The 24,135-nt window shown below is 42.8% G+C and overlaps 1 long non-coding RNA gene across 1 annotated transcript; it reads right to left on the bottom strand.

Annotated features, from left to right (window-relative positions):
* Window positions 1–383: 383 nt before the first annotated feature.
* LOC142923217 (uncharacterized) lies at window positions 384–18,081 on the bottom strand. The gene is made up of 5 exons (XR_012940614.1): window positions 17,094–18,081; window positions 13,345–13,460; window positions 10,892–11,096; window positions 6,611–6,939; window positions 384–1,907 (listed from the first exon to the last, which is right to left on the bottom strand). It is a non-coding gene; the product is annotated as an uncharacterized LOC142923217 (long non-coding RNA).
* Between the last annotated feature and the right edge of the window lie 6,054 nt (window positions 18,082–24,135).

A 24,135-nucleotide genomic window follows, 5' to 3' on the forward strand; every position in this document is an offset into this window, starting at 1 on the left:
TTCCGTCTGTAAAAGATGTGATTCCGGACATACAATACCCTGGTGTCTACAAACTAAGTTGCCTCTGTGGTAGTAGTTACATTGGAGAAACCAAACGCCATGTCTCGGACCGCATTCGTGAACACAAAGCAGACCTTAAACACGGTAGGACCAACACCTCGGCCGTGGCAGATCATTGTTCTAATTCAGTAGGCTCACATGCCATTGACTTTTCCAAGACAGAGGTTCTTTGTAAGCCATCTGGCTTCCATGAGAGATTCGTTCATGAGGCTATCCACATATACAAGCACAGAGACAATTTCAACCGAGAAGATGGATTCTATCTTAGCAATCATTGGAAAGATTTGATAAACCATTTCAGGTCTTAATTGATTGTTCACGCTTACAGTGGCTTTCAGACAGCATACATTATAAAAAAAAATTCGTCTCCCCCCTCCTCTTTTCAGAATATAGATGGACTAGTCCTAAATAAACTGCCAAATCGTTGCGCGTGGCGCTAACGTTTTTTATAAATAAATAAATGCGCCATTTAAAAATACATTTATGCAAACCAACACACCTGAAGACGAACGTTTGAGTTATGGTCGAAACGTCGTGAGAATTTTTCATTGTTTTATATATTTTTTTATTATTTTGTTGTTTCCCTTCAACGTGACTTTACCGAAAAAAACTAAGAATATAAATTACTGCAGTCACGAAAGCTTTAAATCAAAAGTATTTATTACAGTATTACATGCAAATGTACATTTTTTTCTCATTTATGAGTTTAACAATGCTTCCCTTTTGTTGACTCATAACATTTATAACACTGACCTATGCACATGTAAATACAGCACCACATTCTTGTCGCGACATATGAGCCATTCAAATTATGCAAGGCTCGTCAGGAACGGAACCGTTCGTAAGTCAAGTACTACCCGTAAAAAAGTGATTTAATTCATTACAGATTTTTTCATGATTACTGATTAATGAGTCTCAAACAAAGATAAACATCCCCCAAATCGCCTTACAGATTTTTGGGGCAAGTACTGTTAACGAGCACCTAATGAAAGCCAGCACGGTACACAAGGGGGTGGGTGGCCAGCACCACGTCCGGGCGCTTTTACCTCCCGAGGTGGCATTCAGATTAATCGTTACAAGTGTTGGCCGTGATCGGGAATCAAACCCGGGTGGCCAGGTTCATAGCGCAGCGCGCTAACTGCTACACTACCGCTCCCTACATACACACACACAGTCCAGAGGCTATCGCTGATGACATTCGAACACCAGTGGTGGACACCTCCCAGTCTTCCACCAAACCCCGTGATGAACAGCTTTGAAGTATGGTTCATAACAGGCCACATGGGGGAGGAGAGCCTCCCCTGGCCAGTCTATTGACACACGGTAGGCAGCAGATTGTCATTCTTCTTCCTGCCGTGGTAGTTAGGAGATATTAACAAACTCACCTGGTCTACAGGAGGTCGTGGGTTCGATCCCGACACTGACGCCTGCTGTATATTTGGAGTTTGCATGTTCTCAGCGAGGTCTCATGGATTTTTCTCCGGGTCCTCTGGTTTTTCCCTCCACATTCAGAAACATGCGTTTAGAGTTTTGCTGCAATACATTTCCACTTAATAAGCCACTTCGTTGAGTTGTCATTTGTGGCCAGGTTGCTTCTGAAAAAGAGCTATCTATATACAGTAGCTCAGTGGGGCCTTACCTGGTAAATAAAAGTTCAGTTTGGCGGTTGAGGCAATGTCCAACTTTGCTGCTGTTGTTGTTTATTCTCGCGACTCCTTTCAGTCTGGAAGTTCTTTCTCCTCACTTAATGCCGCAATGGTCGCGTACACCATAAAGTCTTCCCCGGGAGGTCGGCGAGGCTGCGTGCAAGGCGTTAGACGCTCCATTTGAAGGCTTGCGTACACGATCTGTAAAAAGACAATAAACATATCTTTAGGGCAAGTACTGTTAGCAAGAAGCACTTGCGAAGGTCGGGAAAGCACACAGAGGATGGGTGGCCAACACCACGCCCGACCACCTTTGTCTCTCCAGTGGCCATGTTTTGACATAACCACACCAGATATTCATTCGAGGCTTATTCGACCTCGGGTTCAAATAATCGTGTTGGCTATGAGCTGTAATAGACCTCGGGTCGCTGATTTCGTAGTTTAATGGGTACTGCAAGATCCAACCGTGTCTTTCTACTGCTCGCTGAGCTGCAATGTCTTTCAGTTTCCGAATGAGTACATTATAAGGTCGCACTCATTACACAAACAAAGTTCTTCCCACAAATGAACCACAATACCTTGGTGATTTCGTTAAGGAGTAGAAACTAACTTCACGTGGACTCCGGTCATCCTTGCAGTGGATTTTGGCTTACCATCGGGCAAAAACGGTGAGGGCATCGGACGCTTTCAGATATACTTCTGGGATGCTCTTATTAGGCAGCCACACAAAACGGAGTAATTCGGCCGAAGATGGAATCCTGCTGCTGCTGTCACCGTATCTCGAATTGTGGAGCAGCAGCAGCAGGACCTGCCAGTTGCTACCTCACTGCTACACATGGTAGAATTCAGATGGGAGCAGCAGTTGGAGTGACCAATTAATTATCCAGCACTCAGTGATTTACTCAAGTCACTCGCTGACTCACTCAGCCAGTCATTCTTGCCGCTAGCCACTTACTCAGCTAGACACTTAATAATTTTCCCATTAATAATTTACCCAGCACTTACTCATTCACCCTGCATTTATGCATTCACCCAGTCACTCATTAGCTCATTCACTCACCCACTTCTTCACCCATACAGTTCAGAGTAAAGCAGCTTTCAGGTTGATTTATGATCCAGCGCTCACTGATGTATTTCAATCCGTCGCTCACTCACTCACTTCCTTATCATTTTTCTCTAGGTACGAACATGGTCACAGTGGCCCATGAGACTCACTTTGTTGATCGTCCCCTGGCCCACCTATAGTGAGGACTACCAGACACTGACTGTCTTACCTACACTGTTCAACCACCACACTCTAGGTCACCACAACTCACTCAGTAACCCACTCACTCACCTACTCACTCAACCACTCACTGACCCACTCATTTGCATAGGGCAGGAGAGGGCAGCACAGCAAACTACACGGTTCCAATGTGATGCAGGATGTTGCTGCGGTGCAGTGTTGACTCCATGGGCAGTGTTGAGTGTATGGGTATCGTAGAGTCTAAGGCCAATGTTAAGTCTATGTGCAGTGTTGAGTCTATGCATGTGCAGTGACATAGGGCTGACTGTTGGACAGCAGCAGCAACTGCAGGTGGGCACTTTGCACACACGCCGCTGAGTATATACGCTGATGTGCTGGCAGGGCAGAGGAACTGGGGCAAGGGTCATGGTAGACCTCGTGTGGAAGCCCCTGGAACCCTCTGGAGCAGGGGTCGGGAATCTTTTTGACTAAGAGAGCCATGAAAGCAAAAAATTTGGAAATTTATTTCAGTGAGAGCCATATAATATATTTTAAAAGTGAATTCAACTAAATGTCAGTATAATAAGCCTCTGAATTTATTATTTTAAATAATGTTGTTATAACACTCACCATTAATGCGACTTCTGGTGCTGCATGGATTTGCTGATGTCTTTGTAGTCGGGTTGGTACTTGGTGAGGTTAAGCTTCATGCAAGCGTTGAGGCTTTCATCTGTTAAACGTGATCGTAGGTTGGACTTGATGTTTTTAAGATGTGAGAATGACTGCTCACATGCATACGTAGATCCAAACATGGTCAATACAGCAATACTCACACGCTGCAGTGTGTGGTATGTGACAGGAAGCGCGTTCCAAGTTTTGAGAATCAGCTGGTCTTCGGGTTGGAGTTTTTTCATTTCTGTCCACATGTGCTTGCTCGCCAACTCCGCTTTCTGTCGTGTGATTCTTTCCAAATCTTCATTCAGTGACTTGAACTTATTCACCCACATGTCTGAGGCCTTCAGGTCAGCCACTTCTGCTTCAAAATCTCTGACGGAGACACCAGGGATGTAATTCAGGTCGGCTGTGTTCAGTGAACACTCGTTTGGATGGGTGATGAACTTAAAAAGACGAGTGTGCTCACGAAATTCTCCAAAGCGTGCTTTGAAGGACTGTAGGAGACTGGATGTGCAGCCAGCTAGCTGGTGGAGATCAAGGTTTTGAATGGGCTCACTTGCTGTGCATGCATCTTTAAATTGGCTCAGTTTTTCAAAATGTAGTAAACGACCTGTTTCAAGATCCGTGATGAAAAGCTCCAGCTTGTTTTCAAAAGCAAATACAGCTTGTTGAAGGGATAACACTGTATTTCCAATGCCTTGCATTTTCACGTTGAGCTGGTTCAGATGTTCAGTCAGATCTACGAGATAGTAAAACTTGAGGAGCCACTCGGTGTCGGCTAGCTCAGGATGCCCGACGCCTTTCATTTCAAGGAAAGTCCGGATTTCGTTCAGGCAAGCCGCAAAACGGCTAAGCACCTTCCCTCTTGACAACCAACGCACATTGCTGTGCAAAAGCAGACCAGGATAGTTATTTACAACTTTATCCAGCAGTGTTTTAAACTGGCGATCATTTAAGGCTCGGGCAACAATAAAGTTGATCACACGAATGACCAGCGACATCACTTCGCCAAACTGCCTGTCACACATCTGAGCACAAAGTGCCTCCTGGTGTATAATGCAATGGAAACTTAGGATGGGTCTATTTTCATGTTCACGGAGAAGCGCCACAAATCCTTTGTTTTTCCCCACCATACACGGAGCACCATCAGTACACACTGAGAGAAGTTTATCCATAGGTAGACTTTTTTCTTGAGCAAACTCCATGAAAGACTTGAATAAATCCTCACCTCTTGTGGACCCTTTTAATGGCAGAACAGCAAGACTTTCTTCGCGCAGTGTGTCACCAACAGCATATCTTGCAATCACGCTGAACTGCGACAAATGGCTCACGTCTGTTGACTCATCCAAAGCCAGAGAAAAGAACGGCGCTGCATTTATGTCCTTCACTTGCGTTTCCTCCACTTTGTTTGCCATCACGATGGTACGATCATGAACAGTTCTTGCCAACAGAGGCATGTCTTGTATCCATTTGATTATCTTGTCTTTGTTCGGAAGATCATCAAAAAGTTCATTGGCTACATCCAGCATGAACGTTTTAGCATACTCGCCATCTGTGAATGGTTTTCCGTTCCTCACTATTGCTAAAGAACCAGCAAAGCTAGCCGAATTATAGTCACCTTGCCGGGTCCATACGCGGAGTTGCTGCTGGCTAGCTTGCACCCTGCTCAGAAGCTCTTGGCACGCTTTCTTTCTGCTGTCTCCCGCAGGGTATTTTGATGCAAAGGTAGCGTGGCGCGTGTCGAAGTGCCGCTTTACATTCGACCGTTTCAACGATGTAATTTTGTCATTGCAAATTAGACACACCGCAGAACCCGCTCTCTCCACAAAGGCGAATTCTTCGGTCCATTCGTCCTGAAATGTACGATACTCGTCGTCTTTTTTTCTTTTCGCCATCTTCTTCGTCGAAGGGTTAGCTTTGAGCTAATGACCGAGCAGACGCAGTCTCAGACTGATTCAAAAGGGGGCATTTACCTGTTTTACCCAGCAACGGCAAACGTAGGCCAGTATCATCCAATTAAAATAATGGACAATTGCTCCTGCAGCCCTGAACAGGACATGCGCAGTGAAAAATCGATGGATGGATTAAAACAAGTGAGAATATTTTGTTTTATCTGCGAGCCATATGCAATCATCAAAAGAGCCACATCTGGCTCGCGAGCCATAGGTTCCCGACCCCTGCTCTGGAGGGTTTGAGAAGGGGGGCGCGGCTAGGGCGGAGCCAAGCCGCCCAATCATTGCGTGGCCAGATAGCATTGGGCTGTCTCCGTCGACGCCACCGGTGTAACGCGGACAGGGTCATGTCTGGGACGGGGCACGCGGCAGCGGGGTCGTGTGTGAGAGAGAGAGGGAGCCCGAGTGGTGGCGTGAGCTCGGCTGGCTGTGTCTACGATGCACGCCACCCCCACACACAGACGACACTACACATGCATGGGTGTTGAACGTCTTTCACACTGTGCATAGCCAACCATGCTTATCAGAGGAAGGACAACAAACTAAATACAAAAAGCAGTTCTGAAGAAATTAGTTGAACACATAGGCTTTCGCGACCAATATTATCCATGATAAAACATTTGTGGGTTAGATCGCACCACCTGACTCAACATTGCCACCCATAGACTCAACACTGCCACCCATAGATTCAACACTGCCACCCATATACTCAGCACTGCCACCCATAGACTCAGCACTGCCACCCATAGAGTCAGCACTCATTATAGAGATGTTTTTTGGGTTAGATCACGTAAATATATAAATGTGTCGTTAAAACCCGTCACCACCCAACACAGCCAACTAGTAAGGGTTGTCCGTCAACAAAACATGCTAATTACTTACTACCTCAGCACACCGGTGTGTTGGAAAGTCAACCCACAACATTTACAATTCAAATACTGTGACGTTTCTCTGGTGATAACATCACCAACCAGCTTCATCAGGTGATAGCCAAAATTGTGAAGAAGAATAATTGAGTTATCAAATTATTGAGATGGATATATTTCACGCACCTCACTCGTCTCCATCTCCTCTAAGCGACGAGTCTCTCCACCAGGGTGCTGCGTCTCTCCCAAGTCTCCCTTCCTTCTACCACCACCACCACTATCATCAATACCATCACCATCACCACGGCTGAAATGACTTCTCATTGTCCTCCAACAACACCAATTCCTGCTGTGGTAGCGGTGGTGGCACCGGTAGAGAAGCACCATCAGCAACAGAAGGAAGATCAGAGCCCACGTGGTTATGGCGATGAACTCTTTGGCGCGAAAAGGCAAAACCGTCGATGGCACCGTCGATGGCACCGGCGATGTCACTGCATGCGTCGTAGCAGCGGTTCCTGTTGCAGAGAAAGGGACAGCGCGATTGGTGGTGGCTAGGAGATGTTAAATATATTGCCTGGTATACAGGGGTCGTGAGTTCGATCTCGACTGACGCCTGCTAGAAATTTGGAGTTTGCGCGTCTCTCTCCCTGTGGTCACGTGGATTTTTTTCTGGGTCCTTCGGATTTTTCCCTCCACATTTTGAATCAACATAAACGCATTTAGAGTATTTGGCTGCTATAAATTTTTCACATGATGAGCCACTTTGTTTAGCTATCATTTGCCGTCAAATCGCTTCTGAAAAAAGAGCTATATAGCTCAGTGGGCCTTCACCTCTTCACCTTGCGCCGTCAGGTCGAAATCGACCTCTGGTGACATCCACGACCAGACTCTCCTATCCAAACCTGTCTCTCACTGCCTCTCGTAGCTGGGCAAGTGTATGGCCAGTGGTGTTCTTGATGTCGTCCATCCATCTCCTCCAAGGTCGACCTCTGACCCTGATATCTTCTCCATTCCCAAGCAAGACTGATTCCTCTCGTCCAGAGGTCCTCATAAAGTGTCCAAAGATAGTACATTTCTGCTTCATGAATAAGGACTCGAGTGGAAGAGCGGGACCGATCTCTCTCAGGACGGACATGTTTGATATTTGGCTGTCCGTGGTTTATGTAGCATTCTTTTCCAGCACCACAAATGCTCTGATCCTCTTTCTCTCACTCAATCTCGGCGTCCACAACTCCCATCCATATACGACAACAGGGAATACCAGAACTTTGACAAGTCTCTTCTTGGTGCTTATGGTAATGCCCTTGTCTCTCCCTATCTTATTTAGCTGTGACATGGCTATTCTCCTGAGAACTGACCGCCTACTGATCTCGTGGCTACATTCTCCGTCTTCAGCAGTCAAGGAGCACAGGAAGACAACGTTCTTCGCAACTTTGATTGATGCATTTTCCAGACAAAAGAGTTTAGTGGTTCTGTCGCCATCATCTTAATCCTTTGGAGATTGAGCCACAGCCCAGCCTTCCCACTAGCTTCTTTAACATTTACCAACAGGGTCATAATTTCAGCTTTGCTATTTGATAGTGGGGTGGTATCATCAGCATCTCTTAAGTTGTTTATTCTTCTGCTTCTAATCTTCACGCCTGTTTCGATGCAATCCAGGCCTGCCTCTCGCATAATACGCTCACTGTATAAATTGAATAGGTAGGGACACAGTATACAGCCCTGTCTTACTCCTTTCGCAATGTCAAATTCTCGTAGAATGGGCGATGCTCTTTGGTTGGCATATATATTAAGTAACACAGTGGGCCATACCTGGTTAAAATAGTTTAAAATTAGCTTAAATTAACCTTTCTACAATTGACGTTGAAGATGATAATGCATAAGCCATTTCTGTCTATCTGTCTGTAACACGACGACCCTTGTAAATATGATCCTGCAGGAACGAAGCTTCAGCAAAATGATATGTTGCTATTAGGGGCTTACCGAATTGGGGAAACAATTTAAATTTTGATTTAAAGCTTTCGTGACTGCAGTAATCCATATTCTTAGCTATTTCGGTAAAGTCACGTTGAAGTGAAACAATAAAATAATAAAATTTGTAAAACAATAAAAAAAATTCTCACGTTTCGACCATAACGCAAACGGTCATCAGGCGTTATGGTCGAAACGTCGTGAGAATTTTTATTGTTTTATATATATTTTATTATTTCATTGTTTCGCTTCAACGTGACTTTACCGAAAGAGCTAAGAATATGAAACAATTTAAGTTATAAAAGTGCTGAACAAACGTTGAAGATACACGCCAGAGCAATAAAAAAGTATTAATTGAAAAATTTCAAATAGTGATTTGTCCTGGAAGATACCAGTACAGGATCCGTATTGCTGATTAAACACTTTCAAAGACAAACGTAAGCCGATAAGCTTTAAACAATCTACCTATTTGCGTGTGCACAATATTACTTCAATTCAAGACGTTGTAGGCTTCCGCGACAAATATATTGTTAAGCTGTTGTGGGCTAGATCGCGCAGACGTTTCATAAACAAAGGTGGGAGGGAGGAGAGGGAGGAGAGGGAGGGCGTTCCGGAGGGGCCCTGCAGAAGGAGCAGCGGCCGCATCTGAAAGCGCTGCACGATGCGGTTTTACCTCCATTCCGCACCTCCAGTTAACACGGTTGGCAATGCACGGTGCAAAATAAGTTCCACATACGTGCATACATACGACTGTCTTTGTTCGATGGTGAGGTCTTCATCCCAGCCTCTCTACAAGAGCAAATTGGGAGCAGTCGCGAGGGCAAAGAACCGCCGTGCACATCGCCCATTTGACCCCTCCTGCCCCCCCACCCCAGCAAGCTATTCACCTCACTGACCCAGGTGGCCACTAAGCATCATAAGTGTGGCAGGAGCGAATTGCGGTAGGCTCCGGCCACAGATGCCCGAAGTGGGTAAAAGGGAATGGCTCGCTTTGTTACCCATCTGAGAGAGTCACCGCTCCCGTGTCGCTGCAGCTTTCTCATCTTGACCACTGATGGCGGCCGTCCCAGATCTGAGTCTTGCTTTGCCCTCGGTTCCTCGTGAAGTCTTTCGTGAAGACTTGTAGTCGTGTTTTGCGTTTGTATCCTTGCGCCGTTGTGCTACAGAGTCGAGAAGAAACTGGGTCCCAGTCTGTCAGTTGCTCATTTTGAAAGAGCCGTGAATTGGTTGTCAATGTTGAGGACTTGTTTTTTTATATTATAGCTTGGGCGTTGTAGGAGACCTCTTGTTGGACAATCGTTTAAGCTGGTTGTGATAAATTAGCAATGGTCTGTATCAAACTCCAGGCTACAGACGCTCTGCGATTTGACAGAGTTTTCCATCAAGAGTTAATAAGTACGCAGTCAACGGTATTTCTCTATTTAGCTATCGCTTGACATCCCGGTAAATGAATGTTGTGGCTCTGGAGCCACCTGCCACCTATTCTGTGCACATAACATAATAAAATAAAAATTCAAATCTTGATTTGAAGCTTTTGTGACTGCAGGAATCCATATTTTTGGTTCTTTCGCTAAAGTCACGTAGGTAGAAAAAATATAACAGATGACGACGTTTTGATCGCAACACAATCGAAACATCGTGATCTATTCTTTTTTCTACCTACGTGACTTTACCGAAAGAACCAAAGAGTATTATTTTGTATTTTACCAGGTCAGGCTCCACTAAGCTATGTAGCTCTTTTTTTACATAAGTGACTTGGCCATAAATGATAGCTCAACAAAGGGGCTCATCACTTGGGAATTTATAGCAGCCAGTTATCTAAACGTGTGATGTTGATTTGCATGTGGAGGTACCCGGAGAAAAATCGAAGCGACTACAGAGATTGAGAGGGACGCAAACTCCAAATATACAGCAGCAGGTGTCAGGGTCAAGATTCAACCTTCGACGAAGATAACATCTCGCCACCGTGGCCCTCCTTAAAAATATGTAAATATTAATTTATTTCCCCACAAAGTAGTTCTCATTTAGTCAACCCTTTGAAGGATGATGGCCGAGTTCCCCTCCCCAAGCAAGGATTTAACCTTTGGTGCCAAGCTGCCTGAGCTAGTTTGAGATTTTACAGTGCATCTGAGTTAACATTGGGAGAGAGAAAAAAAATTGTTATGATTAAGATTAATAGTATCATGCATTGTTGCGATTCAAGGATTGTGATTTTATTCTGGAATCTATTTTCTTTACATTGTTTTGAATGAAGCGGCCTCTAGTATCTTCGGAGAAAAGTGAACCGAATACGTAGAACACACGCGTGCAGGTATACAATCGATTCTTGCTTACACAAATAATATGAATGTTTTGTGATGTTCAGACATACTAATTGATGCACCACTATAATTGTTACAAACTAAAACCACAACGTGTGTACTTTATTTACATCGAGTGAATGGTTAATGTGAATTTATATATGCAGACATTACATCTCAAGCTTTGTGGAATTACCTTGAGAAGTTACTGTCAAATTGTAAACCATCTCATGACGATCAGCTGTGCTTGTTTCCAGAAAACAGTGGTACATTCCACTCGCGTTCGCTGGGACTGAAGCCAGAGTGATGGAGCCATTTCCACTGCTCAGGTTCCCAGAGAAAACCACGTAGTAGAGAGATGGGTTGCAGTATGTGACACGTTGAATGCCACGAAATAATATCTGTCGAACAAGATATATTACACGTTTAGCAATTTGTTTTAATTGATGCACATTAGTGTTTATTCATACCAGTCGGCTGGTTCCACACTCCCAAAAACTATGTGGAAGAGCTCTATTGGAAATCTGCTGTCATATTTTGATTGAACCATTCAAAACGTATGATGGAATGTAACGTCGAATTATGTTTAAACATTTCATCCCTATAATTTGAAAGATTGGGGTTAAAATCGACATTTTTTTTATTTGCGCAACTATATTAGTTTCCACATGTATTATTAGTTAACGCTTCTAAAACATTGGTAGAATTTTAATGTACCTTCTTTTACATAGAGCATCTCACAGCAAAAAAAAAATCCCTTGTGTTAACAGAAGGATTTTGACTGAAACCCAAAATGCGGTACCCGGTAGCCAATTACAGAACTCTGAGCACTGGGGATGTTTGATCTCAATTCACCTTGTCCACCAAGAAGCCCTAGCAGCCCGCATTTTGCACAGAAATAGAAACAATGAAGAAGCTATTCGGGCAGTCCAGCAAACAGCAGTTTGCAATCGTGAATCCTTGAGGTTATAGTAGCGCATGATACAGAATCTCTACACCGCTACTATTTCAAAGGGGCATATCAGGCTATATTTCTGAACTTGTAGAAAGCTGAGCTAATTACAAGAGACAATCACTCCTCTAATCTAGCATTGACATTAAGGGCGATGCCAAAGCGTCGCACGGAAGATTAACGTTTTATTTTATAGCCAGCAACATTAAAAACAAAATCAGAACATTTATTTAGTCTGTAGGAATCCGTTGCGCTATTGGAGCTCTTTTTCACAGATGTCGTTACAACAACAACCAAACAGCTGCAGCTGATTGACAACTCATTTCTTGTCGTTGTGTCTTAGTTTGTTTCCCCCCTGTACTTCCAGTTAGTGTGGTTGGCTATGTACGGTGCCAAAGAAGTTCAACACACATACATAGTATACTATACACTACCTTATACTACACTACTAAACACTACACTACTATACACTACACACATACAGATAACTGCACACATCACTGCCCCCCCCCACCACCCCTGGCAAACAGGGGGCAGCTGATATTTAGTCCCACGAGAAGTAACACTGTCTCGCTATCATTGAGCCCAAAGGAAGTTGGAGGTCAACACATCTTGTTGTCCATACGACCAGCTGCTGAGGTCTCTGGACAGCTTAGACAAGTGGTTCTCAACCTGGGGTGCATGCACCCCATCTCTGAATGGGATCTCTGGACAGCTTAGACAAGTGGTTCTTAACCTGGGGTGTATGCACCCCATGGGGGTGCGAGATGCCATTTCTGGGGGTGCGAGATGGTAAATCATCGAAATACAAATTAGGCGCGGGCATGTAAGTACAGCTACTTTGTTTAATCAAACCTATGTATTTACGAACATTATATATTATTTTAATGATTGAAAACCAACGGATGCAGTAAAGGTTAAGAAGCACTGGCTTAGACTGACGAGAGAGATCTCTGAAAGGAACCTCGGCCTAAGCAATAGTAGACCTGGAGATCGTTTACTCGTAATGTATTTCATAACATTATTTTATCTATATACATTAAATAGACACAACGCCGAGGTAAATTCTTCACTGTGTGATGTCCCCCCCCCACCCCGATGAGTGCAGTAATTACTACTATACAGTCGCTAGATGCTACCACTATAGGCCTTAGATATTACTGCAGTGCGGCCAGAGAAATCATGGTGGGGGGGGGGGGGATCAGCGGTAGCAGCCCAGCCCCAGCCTGCCTAAGTGTCACCTCGGCCAGCTGCACAATCTCGACGAGGCCAGAGGCTCTGCACGGACTAGGCCTCACCACGCCACTCTGCCAGGTGAGTACTTTGTGCTAAAAAGTGGATAAATACTGCTGTAGAGTCAGCATGTACTACTGTCGTGATAGCAGGTCCCACCACAGTCGGTATGCACTGCTGTAATCATAGCAGGTACCACCATAGTATGCACTGCTGTAATCATAGCAGGTACCACCACAGTCAGTCCAGACTGCTGTTAGATTTTGAAGAGTAGTTTTGAAATATTTTTTTGGCCTTGGCAACGCCGGTTAAAAAGCTAGTTATTTTGTATACGGCACATTCTGCACGAGTGACATGCACACTGTGTGTGTGTAGCAATACAGACGGATATTGCACTGGGCTGATTATCCCTAAAGTGTGCTAAATTGGTAACACCACGTGTAATGAGAGATTGCAATACTCACCGTTGTGTTAGACTGTCCACATCTCCATCGCACGCGGTCTATTGTGGACGATGTTGAACAGTTAAGGAGCACATCTTCACCTTCAACAGCCGCCATGTGCTGAATGGGTCTATTTGCTACATAAAGAAAAATGTGCAAAATGAATGCAGAGACCACCAGCATTGAACTTTAATGGCTGAATATGAGCAGCCTGGAAGCATCAGCAAACCATGCCATCTCCACACACACACAGATACCTTATTAAAGTCTAATCTCTGGAAAATTAATACAGTATAACTTTCTGTATGCGCAAGCTTCTGGAAATTTCTAGTGACGCACATTCACGAGTTACTAAATGCATAATAATTCCCTATTCCCGAAACTGGCAGACTTCAGCATTCTAGAGTTGTATGAAAGTGCCGACAAACCGCAGAGTTTTACTACTTTTGAAACATTCCGCTGTGAAGATGAGGCGTGCTCTCTCTGGACCACGCGCTTTGTCCTGAACTCGCTCTTGTGCATGTTTTACTTTGTACTTACAGTTGACTTTGTTATATATTTTATAAATCGTCGTCAAATCATAATAGTCAAAGGTTATGAAAGAAAAAAAGATGTTCTGTGCATCATTAGACCTCCTTTGCCAGTACCAAAATGTAATAATAGTGTATTCCCCCTTTTTTCTGGCAACAAAACTGAAACCTTTTTACAAGGATTCATGTCTGCATTAACCACAATACCTGCAGTCAAAATGCAAACAAAAAACATACTATGATAATCTATCACTGTCCTTGAAACTGATTGGTCCACACCAAGAGACGGCTTTCTTTTGAGCATCGACCCAATTCGTGCTCGACCAGATGACGCCAAAAGGCATACAGCTCAAAGACAATGAACTATCAAAGTAATGAGGGCTCGGGGTGAGCTTCTACATCATTAGACCTCCTTTGCCAGTACCAAAATGTAATAATAGGGTTTTTTACCTTTTTCTGGCAACAAAACTTAAACCTTTTTACTAGGATTCATGTCTGCATTAACCACAATACCTGCAGTCAAAATGCAAACAAAAAATATACTATGATAATATATGCATTGTCCTTGAAACTGATTGGTCCACACCAAGGGACGGCTTTCTTTTGAGCCTCGACCCAATTGGTGCACGACCAGATGATGCCAAAAGGCGTACAGCTCAAAGACAATGAACTATCAAAGTAATGAGGGCTCGGGGTGAGCATCTACATCATTAGACCTCAATTCTAGATTTGAAGCTTTCGTGACTGCAAGGATCCATACTCTTTGGTTATATTCGGTAAAGTCACGTAGTTAAAAAATAAAACAACAATCACGACGCTTCGGCCACAACACAAGCGGCCTTCATCAGGTGAAGGGAACAGACTGTCTCGAGGACAGCGCTGGAGTGAGACCTGCAGGTATTGTGGTTAATGCAGTCATGAATCCTTGTAAAAAGGTTTCAGTTTTGTTGCCAGAAAAAAGGGGGAAAATCCTATTTTCAAATTTTGGTACTGGCAAAGGAGGTCTAATGATGTAGATGCTCACCCCGAGCCCGCATTACTTTGATAGTGCATTGTCTTTGAGCTGTACGCATTTTGGCGCCATCTGGTCGGGCACGAATTGGGTCGATGCTCAAAACAAAGCCGTCCCTTGGTGTGGACCAATCAGTTTCAAGGACAATGCATATATTATCATAGTATGTTTTTTGTTTGCATTTTGACTGCAGGTATTGTGGTTAATGCAGATATGAATCCTCGTAAAAAGGTTCCAGTTTTGTTTCCAGAAAAAAGGGGAAAAACCCTAATATTATTATTATATGTTATTTGCAGTTCATTATTTATCGTAGCCATCGTTATTAAACATTTGCCATTACTCCCCCCCCCCCCCCATGTTCACTCGTAACAGGAACATAACCCCCCATTTTTTCCCAGGTGGAACCAAGGTTTCTGGATTTGCAAAATGTTTAATTCACGATACATTTTCAAGAACGTTACATTCGCGGATAGAGAGAGGGTTTACTGCCGAAAATTACTCTGGGTGGCAGAGTCGGTGGGGAAGTGCTGCCCCCTATCGTGTGAGTCAGATGTCTTTTGAAAGAGGATTCTAGAGGTCGCTGTGAGGTTGCGTATCTCGTGATATTACGTTGATAACACAATTGGGGGAAACGATTGAAGACATAAAAGGGTCACGCGTGGTTGAGGAGGTCGTCACTGCCAATGTCGTTGATGCCACTGTCGTTGATGCCACTGTCAGTCCCAGTGTTCGCCGAGTACTCATTACACACACAGTGCGCTTGCCCCAAATGAACCACAATACCTTGCTGATCTCGTCAAGGAGCATAAACCATCACTCAAACTCCGGTCATCCTCGCAGCGGCGGCTTTTGGGTCTCCATCGAACAATTGCATCGCGCACTTTCAGATGTGCTTCTGCGGCTGTCTGGAATGCTCTTCCTTCCGAAATTGGGAAGCCACTGGAACTGTGCACTTTTACATAATACAGATTGACAACTCATTTCTTTCTAACTGATTTTTGCATTTAGTTGGTTGTCATTCCGCCACACCTCCGATTAGCACGGTTGACTACTGTACGTATGGTGCGAAAGAGGTTCAACATGCATACACACGTACATACAACCACGGGACCACCACTCTTAACTCAGCTTATTTTCATCACAAACGTATTGATATAAATAAAGCTGTATCATTAATCTACAGCGGACATGAATAACGCAATGATTGAACGGATCTTATCAGGTGTGTGTAGCTTATTTCTAACTCACAACCCATGCCCCACATCAAAATGCGCGTGGTTGCTAAGAGTAACACGGCTGACACAACTCTTGCCTGTCGCATCAAGCGATGGAGCCGCTATGCAAGCCTCGTGGTCTCACCACAGACTACAGGGCCTGAGATGTTTTGAGATATTATTTTACCAGGTAATGTCGACCACGGAGAGAGAGAGAGACATGCAACCTTCAAATATACAGGAGTCAGGGTCTGAATCAAACCCACAAACTCCTTCATACCAGGCGAGGTAGTTAACATCTCCTAGCCACCGTGATGATGATCAGAGAGAGAGATGCAGACTCCACATATACAGCAGGATTCAGGGTTGGGATCGAACCCACGACAACCCTGCATACCAGGTAAGGTAGTTGATATCTCCTAGCCACCGTGATGATGATCAGAGAGACATGCAAACTCCAAATATACAGCATGCGTCAGAGTCGGAATAGAACCCACGACCTTCTGTATACCAGGCGAGGTAGTTAACATTTCCTAGCCACCCTGGCATGGGCGCCACCAGTGCAAAATTAAGCTTGTGCGGGGCCTGTAGCACATTTTATAAAAGGGCCATAAATAAAAAAAACCACGTAAATATTAAAACACACATTTTTAACTTGCATAGTAAAGTAATTGTATTTTTTCATTCGCTATAGATCCAGATAATACGACAAATCGCTAACCTTAAACACCAAGTCGTTCGTAAAAGTTAAAAGCAGTATAGTACTATAGTAATAGAGCAAGTGCAGAGTCACTGAACCGGAATTGAAAGCTTGAAAGCATTTAGCGCGGGGCCTTTGAAAGTGCGGGGCCCATAGCTACACACGTAGCATCTTTTTCCTACTGGGATTATCCGGCACTGGGCGCGACCATTACTATCGCGAATTTAAACAACCGAAGGAGCGCGCATTGGAGAGCACGCACACACGCACGCTGAATTATGTTGTTCACCAACGTTCCACTCCATCTTTCTTACCTGAGTTAGTCACGTGCACCGCCACCGCCATTACCGTTACGAAGAAGACGGACTCGGGGTGGTTCATGGTTGGGAGCTCCTAGGGCGTGTTACAAGAGACAGGGATGAGGACAGGGCAAGGTAGGAGCAAGCACAACACACATGGTCCCGTTGTGATCAGTTATATTCACTTTACACTACAATACACTACACTACTATACACTGCACTACTTTACACAATACACTACATTATTATACACTACGCAATTATACACTCCACTACACCACTTTACTACATTGAAAACGAATTATTTTTTCTTGTTATGCACTTTTTTCTCGTTATTTACGCATTAACTTTCTTTTTTCCTAAGCAGTGGGGTTTTATTTATCGTCTTTTTAATACGGAACTGCATAATAGATGTGCAGCGTTGTGGTATGCAATTGCTTGAATGAAGCTATATGAAATGAACTAATGACCATTACGGTGCGACACAAGTTCTACATACATACACATAAGCATAGCGTAAAATAGTCGGTGCTGGCGTTGCATTGTGTTCTTGTCTTCAGGAACTGGTGCAGGAGAACGACATTGCTCTGCACGACCACTGCCTGCTCTGTTCCTCTCGCGCAGTGGTTCTCAGAGGTGCGGTCCCCTGACCCAGGAGTGGCTCCAGGCCACGGATGGCATCGGTGTTGAATTTAGATCTGAAAAAGTGATGGTTCCCTCATCCCCCCTCCCCTCCATTTAACCACCAACTCGCATTGACCAGCGTGGCGAAATTTGTTGTAGCAAATACACTCTGCATACACAAAATACTACGAGCCCCTATAGAGCATATACAGAGGCCAACAGCAAATATAAAGATCCCCCGTGTAACACGTAGGCTTTCGCGACCAATATTATTCATGATAAACGTTTTTGGGCTAGTTTACGTTATTTATAAATGTGTCGTAACCCTCCACCACCCGACACGGCCAATCAGCAAAAAAAGTGTCACGTTGACAAAGGACAAATAGTTCACTACTTTAGCCCACCGGTGTGTTGAAGAGTGAATCAACAACATTTAAAAATTTTGAGTACGCCGTTTCTCTGGTAATTACATCCAGCATCATCCGGCAATTCGCCAGAATGGTGAAGCCCTTCACTTGCTCCCGGTCTTAAATAGAGCAGCAGCAGGGTGACGTCATCATTTAACTCATTCAGGTGCAGTGATTTGAGGCGGAGGGGGGGGTATTGTAATTATATAATCGATTGGTAATCAGTCAATGGTTATGATTAGTAATGAGTTGTAGATTAGTAATGAGCTGTAATGTGTGTTATTGTAATTATATGCTACGTTTGTAATCAGTTAATTAGTATTTGTTTCCCCTATAAGGGATTGTAATATGTATTATTTAATAATATGCTTCCAGGCCGCACTAAGCCTGTAGCTGTCAGAGCGAATACAGTTATTTCTATTTATCTCAATTTCAATGGTTTATCTAATTAGTCTTTGCCAGTAATAATTAGTTTTGCACAACACTTCAACGTGATCAAAATAAATTGAGTGTCCTTGTTGACAAGCATGATCTGCCACTACCGACAGTTGTGTTTGAGATAATTTAATATTTATTTGGTGTTCTTTAAGTCTTACGCTGATGTTACGTCCAGCCTGTCCAATATAGCATCTGCCACAAAGCAATTAATCCGATATACACCTTCTGTTGATAATTTAGGTAATTCGTCTTTAGTGCAAGATACTAGTTTTTGAATTTTGTGTACTCCACCAAATCTTACTGTAATGTTTTGCTTTAGCAAAACACGGGCTAATTTGTCAGTTACTCCTGAGATATATGGTATTTTAAATGTTTTAACAATCTGATCGCTTTCAGCAGTGTTGCTTTGCGATCGTAATTTGGCATTTAGTGCTCTGTTAATTTGAGCATTATTGTAGCCATTCTGTCGTAATGCTTCTTTAACATGTTTCATCTCTCTCACTAGACTTTCACAATCTGACACTGTTTTTGCCCGATGTATGAGCGTCTTGATAAGAGAGGATTTCTGAGCTGGGTGATGATATGAATCTGCATTCAGATAGGCATCAGTGTGCGTTTGCTTTCTGTAAACGCTGTGTGTTATTTTTTCATTTAGGCCATGTCCAGGCAAAATATCTAGGAACGGGAGTGTGATATTCACCTCCATTTCCATGGTGAACTGGATGGCCGGGTTTTGTGCATTGAGATGATTTAGAAAATCATTGAGTGTGTCTTTACCATGTGGCCAGACAACCAAAGTGTCATCCACATATCTAAACCAAAAAGATGATTTTAATGTGCTCGAGGCAAGTGCTCTTGTTTCAATGTTCTCCATATACAGATTTGCTATAGCAGAAGATAAAGGAGAGCAAATTGCTGCTCCTTCCTTTTGTTTAAAGAAATCACCTCTCCATAAGAAGTAAGTGTTATTTCAACAATGGTCAGCGAGTTTCTGAATATCTTTTGGTAAACCTGTATTCTTTACTAGTGTATCAAGTAATTTAAGGGATTCGTTCACTGGAACCTTAGTGAATAGAGAAATCACATCAAAACTCACTAGAATATCATGAGGGTTGAGTTTAATATCTTTAATCACATTAACAAGATGTTCTGATTTTTTTATGAATTAAGATGTCCTACCGATGTAGGGCTGTATTTGTTTAGTTATATATGTTTGCTAATTTATATGTGGCAGAGCCAATTGTACTGACTATGGATCGTAATGGGATGCCGATTTTATGAATGTTTGGTAGCCCATACAATCTAGGTGGTTTTGAGGCCCTTGGCTTAATTTGGAATTGCTCATTCTAAGGGATTAATGAATTTACAATGATTGCAGTAGTCTTACATTCTAAAGTATTAGTTGGATCTCGTATAATTTTAATGTAGGTACTTTCCTCTATTAAATCTTTAATTTGATTATCATAATCGGCTCGTGAAATTAGCACAGTAGTGCAGCCTTTATCAGCTGCCAGGATTTGGATATCTTTATTTAAACGGAGCTTTCTTAAGGCTTTTGCTTCGTTCGAGCTTTTTGTACTTTGCTATTCTCAATTATTTTGGCAACCTCGTGTCTATCTTCTTTGGTTCTTTCGGTAAAGTCACGTAGAATGAGAATAAAATAATAAATTGATAAAATAAAATAACACAATAAAATTTTCACGACGTTTCGGCCACAACACAAGCGGCCTTCATCAGGTGAAGGGACGAGATTTCTGGAGGACAGCGCTGGAGCGAACACAGCCAAGCTCAGACCGCGACCTTTAAGTTGTGTGAGAAGAAACAGAGCGCCTTGACAAAGGAATTAGCATAGAATTTAGCATTGAAATCGCTGAGTGATTAGCTTGTGACTGGTCACAGAAATGGCTATATGAAAGTCAAAGCCTACACATCCACAGAGGCACCTAGTACAAATCAAACAGGAGAATTTAGCATTGAAATAACTGAGGGATTATCTTGTGACTGGTCATAGAAATAGCTATGTTAAAGTCAAAGCCTACACATCTACAGAGGCACCTAGTACATGGACGCCAAAGGGGCTGCAACAACTCGACTATCATATAGTAAACCGATGTGAAAAAAACCTAAGTCTAAATTACATCAATATAATAAATATACTCAATATATTCTTCAATAAGCTGAGCTAATAACAGTAACTGGGTATACACTACATTATATAATGAATACTATATAGTAAACCAATAAAAAAAACTAAAATATAAACTACTTCAATGTTATCAATAAACTCTATATATTCTCCAATCAGCTAAGCTACCAACAATAAGTCGTTATATATCATAATGCTATATGGCGAAAAATGGGTGGATTCTTACCCTCAACTTTAGCACTACGGATAGCTACGAGCCCCGTTCAGATGGGCGAGTTCATCCATGGTCGGAACAGAGGAGGGGGAGAGAGATAGCTGCGAGGCGCTGTTATACTCCATGTTGTAAACCATACCATTAACCGTGGTGTGAGAGGTATTAAGAGTCAATGCCAGCAAAAGAGCTGCGGTCTGAAGGTCATCGTAAAATACAATTAATTAAGAACCGAAATGGTTTAAAACATATTTCCAATGGTTACTAAGCCAGAATCCATCTTCTCGGTTGAAATTGTCTCTGTGCTTGTATATGTGAATGGCCATTCACCAGTCACAAGCTAATCCCTCAGTAATTTCAATGCTAAATTATCCTGTTTGATTTATACTAGGTGCCTCTGTGGCTGTGTAGGCTTTGACTTTAACATAGCCATTTCTGTGACCAGTCACAAGCTAATCACTCAGCTATTTCAATGCTAAATTATCCTGTTTGATTTGTACTAGGTGCCTCTGTAGATGTGTAGGCTTTGACTTTAACATAACTATTTCTATGACCAGTCACAAGCTAATCCCTCAGTTATTTCAATGCTAAATTCTCCTGTTTGATGTGTACTAGGTGCCTCTGTGGATGTGTAGGCTTTGACTTTAACATAGCCATTTCTGTGACCAGTCACAAGCTAATCACTCAGCTATTTCAATGCTAAATTCTATGCTAATTCCTTTGTCAAGGCGCTGTTTTTTCTCACACAGCTTAAAGCTCGCGGTCTGAGCTTGGCTGTGTTCGCTCCAGCGCTGTCCTCCAGACAGTCTCGTCCCTTCACCTGATGAAGGCCGCTTGTGTTGTGGCCGAAACGTCGTGAGAATTTTATTGTGTTATTTTATTTTATCAATTTATTATTTTATTCTCATTCTACGTGACTTTACCGAAAGAACCAAAGAAGATGAATCCTTGCAGTCACGAAAGCTTTAAATCGAAATTTAACCTCGTGTCTAGTCATCTCTGCCTCATTATGTGGAAGGAGTCTTACTGCTGATTCTACCTCAGCAATTATCTCATCCACTGGAATTGTGGGTGGGATAATGGCAAAGTTAAGGCTTTTAGAAAGGACAGAGATCATGTCACTAGTTAAAACAGTGTTAGTCAAGTTCATTACGGTTTTGTTTTTAAATTGTTCGTTTTTAATAAGGATTTGTTTATTATGAAGTCTAGAGAATTTATTCATTAGGCTAGTTTTTGTTAGATTAAACACATTATCAGCCGATTGTTGTAACGGCTTTAGCGATTCTGAAATGTCAGATAATTCACTCCTGTTGTGCTGTATTCTCTCTAATAATAATAATGCGCTAGCTTTGTGTAGTATTTGGTTAGCTTTAGCAGACTTTATGTGATGTGTTATTTTAACTGCGTTTGGTATTACCTTCGAATCTCTGCACCTTTTGAGGAACATCAGTGAAGATATTAATTTAATACACTTAATGCGGAGCTTCTCCAATTTTCTGGTTTTAAGAAAAGTATCCTCCCCATAAAGGTTAGTCAGTGTAACACGTAGGCTTTCGCGACCAATATTATTCTCAATAAACATTTTTGGGTTAGATCGCGTTATTTATAAATGTGTCGACACATTTATAAATAACGCGATCTATCCCACATTTATAAATAACACGATCTAACCCAAAAACGTTTATTATGAATCTCCCGTGTAGCCTCTAACAGAGTGTTGGGGCAAAAGCAGTTAGTAGTGAGCATCTATGGAGTCCAGCACAGAACACAAAGGGGGAGGTGTATGGTCAACACCATGCCCGGCCGCCTTTGTCTCCCCAATGTTGATATTTTTGCTTAACAGCATAAACTGTTTGAAGGCTGAGTTAACCTAGGGGAGGCCCAGGACCGGTCCAGATAATTGGCACTGATGTTGGCCGTGAGCGGGAATCGAACTTGGGTGGCCAAGTTTCTAGGGCCGTACCCCCGTGCATAGGAACACACACACACATTGCCATGTACACACGCAGCTTGTGTTCGTACATCCACATTGCAGTAAACATACAAAAAGACAAAGATCCCCCGTATATCCTTGAACAGACTGTGGGGGCAAGTGCTCGTAGCGTGTAAAACCTATGAAGGAGATGGGTGGCCAACACAGCACTCATTGCATACACAAAGTGCTTGCCACAAATGAACCACAATACCTCGCTGATCTCATCAAGAAGCATAAACCTTCACGCGAACTCGAGTCAACCTCGTAGTAGCGGATTTTGGATAGCCATCAAACAAAGATGGTCACCGCATCGCGCGCTTTCAGATGCTATATAAACTACACGACACTATATACTACACCAATATACACGACACTATACACTCCACTATAGACTACACTTTTGGCTAGTCATCGAACAAAGACGGTCACCGTATCGCGATTCTGCAGCCGTCTGGAACAACTCATTTCTAACTTGATTTGGTGCTTTCGTGACTGCAGGAATTACTCTTTGGTTCTTTCAGTAAAGTCACGGAGAAATAGAAAATAATAATAAATTACATAATAGCATACGATGTTTCGACTTCAACGCAAGCAATCATCATCAGGTACAAATGAAAGAGCTAAATTTAAGACAGATAAAACACAGAGAGACCGAGGGGAGACAGAGAGAGATGGAGAAGCATACTAAATAATTTTTTTTTGTAATATTTGGAAATTAATATATTGCAACACAGAGGGTCGGTCAAAACACAATTAACACATGGTCTGGTTGATTAACGTTAATCCAAAGATTGCTCAATTATAAGTTAAGTGTGAAATTTGAGAGAGAGACAAGACACATATACGGAGACACAAAGACAGAACACAAGCAGAGAGAGAAGACACAGAGACACAGAGATAAATTAAATGCAATACCGCGCAGATAGCCGGCCAACATAACAGTCAACACCTTACCTGGTTGATTACGTTCCTCATTTCTACTTTGTGTGTTTAGTTTGTTGTCCTTCGTCTGCACAACCGATGAGCAGTTGGCTACATACGGTGCCAATAAAGTTAAACATACACACATTGCACTATACACTACTATACACTACACTATACACTACACTACACACTACACTATTATACACTACACTACACACTACACTACACACTACCATACTGTACAATACACTACTATACACTACACTACCATCCATTGCACTACACCACTATACTACATTGAGAACTAATTTATTTAGAGCTTCTTTTGTGT

The sequence above is a fragment of the Petromyzon marinus genome, unplaced genomic scaffold (assembly GCF_048934315.1).
Source record: "Petromyzon marinus isolate PM22_M1 ecotype Great Lakes invasive population unplaced genomic scaffold, UKy_Petmar_22M1.pri1.0 PM_Scaffold_34, whole genome shotgun sequence".
Classification (NCBI taxonomy): domain Eukaryota; kingdom Metazoa; phylum Chordata; class Hyperoartia; order Petromyzontiformes; family Petromyzontidae; genus Petromyzon; species Petromyzon marinus.